Source organism: Durio zibethinus, chromosome 23 (assembly GCF_047325235.1).
Source record: "Durio zibethinus cultivar Kanyao isolate XHJ-2024 chromosome 23, ASM4732523v1, whole genome shotgun sequence".
Classification (NCBI taxonomy): Eukaryota; Viridiplantae; Streptophyta; class Magnoliopsida; order Malvales; family Malvaceae; genus Durio; species Durio zibethinus.
This window is the reverse complement of record NC_143184.1, coordinates 5946943-5949508: the sequence shown is the minus strand read 5'-3', so window position 1 is coordinate 5949508 and position 2566 is coordinate 5946943. Positions and strand designations below refer to the sequence as shown.

At 38.5% G+C, this 2566-nt stretch overlaps 1 pseudogene across 1 annotated transcript; it reads right to left on the bottom strand.

Moving 5' to 3' along the window:
- Positions 1–248: 248 nt before the first annotated feature.
- On the bottom strand, positions 249–2050 carry LOC111313454 (protein LIGHT-DEPENDENT SHORT HYPOCOTYLS 3 pseudogene; annotated as a pseudogene). Its single transcript, XR_016332515.1, has 2 exons — positions 1669–2050; positions 249–1485 (listed from the first exon to the last, which is right to left on the bottom strand). The product of XR_016332515.1 is annotated as a protein LIGHT-DEPENDENT SHORT HYPOCOTYLS 3 pseudogene (transcript).
- Positions 2051–2566: the final 516 nt, after the last annotated feature.

Genomic DNA, 2566 nt, shown 5'->3' with positions numbered 1-2566 from the left:
TTAAAGTGCCACAATAAAAGAGAGAAAAGGGAAGTCATCAGAAAGAAAAAATGACTAGCAGAGACTGAGTACGATCTGCAACAAAGCCATTAAACAACTATAGTGCTGGACAAATCTGACACATGATCCTCATGTAAAGTTCTTTCGAGCCTTTAACTGCAATGAAGGGAATTGCCAACACCCCCATCAAAAGAATTAGAAAGAAAATGGGCTTAAAGGGAAGAGAGATACAGAGAGAAGAAGACAGATGAACTGCAAATATATATGGTTTGGCATACATATGAATACTAAAAGTACATAAAAACCATGAGCAATTAGATGCTCTCAGTTCCACTTAGGCAACAACTGCTAGCACAATCACTCCTAGAATGACTTTTTTTAGTACTACTACAACAACTACTAGTCCATTACTGAGGACACTAAGACTGTTTGCATCAAAAGTAGATTCAATGAATCCCCAAAAATCTCTAAAGCATTACCAGATTTTACCACTCTAACAGCAAACAGAATGCATAGAAAAGTAAAACTACGTACGTACGTACGTACCCTAAAAATATACTGATGTCTGAAAATAATACCATAATATAACTGAAGGCAAAAGTAAAGAAGACTACCCAACATAGATCAAGCAAGTAGCAACCAGGGAGAAACATTTACGCATACACAGAGTAAACTGCTTGCATAAGGGGCTTTGCTGATGCATATTTTAACTTGCACCTGGTGGTGGTGGCAGTGGCAGAGTTAGGATTTGTTGAGCTGGTGGTCGCTTACGCTTCTTCTTCTCGTAGCTAATCCCTCTTGCTTTTGACTGCAAATCACGAACCTCACGAAGATAAAGCCTCACAGCTCGCGCCCCAAAGGGGTTTGCCTCAGGTTTTCCTCCATTTTCTTCGAAGGCAGCTCGGAGGCGGCCGATGAGAGCATCGAGGCTACCCCAGGCTTGACGGAGTGGGCATGGGCAAGGAGCTGGTGGGTTTGGGTGGCCATAGAAGGGGCAGATTGGAGTGTGGACTTTGGTTTTGCCAAATTGGTCGAGGTAGCGAAGGAATTCGAGGACGTGAGCTCCACTGCACCTGGAGAGGGAAAGTGGGGGCCTATGATTCTTCAGGTACTGCCCAAAGGTGTTCCAGTCACGGCGCTTTTGGTTCTCGTAGCGGCTTGAGGTTGAAGAAGACGAGGATGCAAGCGAAGTTGCATCGTTATTGCTAACGTTGAGGCTGGCGTTTTCGGTGTTGGAGCTATCCATTTCTCGAATTGAATCCATGGATCGAGCACAGTCTTTAATAGGTTCAGGTAGTCTACAACAATAACTCTTTTTGAATTTTGTCAATTAAATTGAGATATAAAAAAGATGCGTTGGTCTTTTCCGTGATGGTGTGGTGCTGATGGGATGTTTCTCTTCTTTCAACTACTTTCAATCTTAACTAGGGTTTAGGTGATGATAAAAGAACTTTCTGAGTGACCATAAGACAGTCTAAGATAGACCTAACAAAGAAAAAAGAAAGAAAAGAGAGATCAAATCAAAGCAAAGCTAATCAAAGTCGAAACTGTTGAAGACAAGTGAAGGAACTGAAATCTTTGGGTTGTTATGAGATAAGTCTACTTTTCTGGCAGATGTCACTGTTATACAAAAAAACACAGTCAAGATGAGAGAAAAAGAAAAAATACCAGTGCTTAATAAAGACAGGGACGACCCTGCTGATTATTTATTGATATTAGACACAATTTCCATTTGAGGAGCTAAAATGGAACTGGAAAGGGCAGCCAAAAGAAGATTTTCTTTGCTTGGAACAATATTAGAAAACTTCGGGGTGTTTATTTGCAGCAGCTTTGAGGTTTTTGTATTAAGTGATGGGAATTTTGTTTTTCGGAAATATAATACTAAGTTATTTGGATATTTTTGCTGAAAAGAGGTTGAACAAAGATGGCTATTTATTTGTTAATGGGTTTTTATGATTATTGATGAAATTCTTAAGAGAGAGAATTCTGGTTAGAGGCTGTGGGGGAAAAAAAAAAAAAAGGGTCACGGCAGTAGGTTCCAGATGGAGACAGGAAAATGTTTTGAAAGGGCAAGTAAAATTTAAGGGAATGACATGATTTTGTTTCTTGAACCCTGTAGCTTGGAATGACAGTTCCTTATTCATTGACCACAATACCCTTTGCCTAAATTTCCTTTTTTTTTTTTCTAAAACAAAACATTTATTTTCTATCACCTGCATTGGGCCCGATTTCTCCTAAAAGTACTCAGAAAATAAGTTTTCCAAGTCACAAAGCTATTCTTTTTTTTGTCATTGTTTTACTCAATTTATTTCAGAAAAGGCTAAGGCCTGTGTATTTTGTTTTTTGTCCTCTTTTTGCAAAATGTCTTAACATTTTAACTGTGTGAGGTATTATTTATTTATTTATTTATTTAACGTAAAATTCTTCATTAAGTATATGCAAAAATCTCATTAAGAGTGGTTTCCTTATGATTATTTTCTCACCCCACTTTTTGGACTTTGAATTTTGAACAAATGATGCAGCACTACCCTTGCCCCCTTGCTGCTTACAAAGACTGAACTTCTTA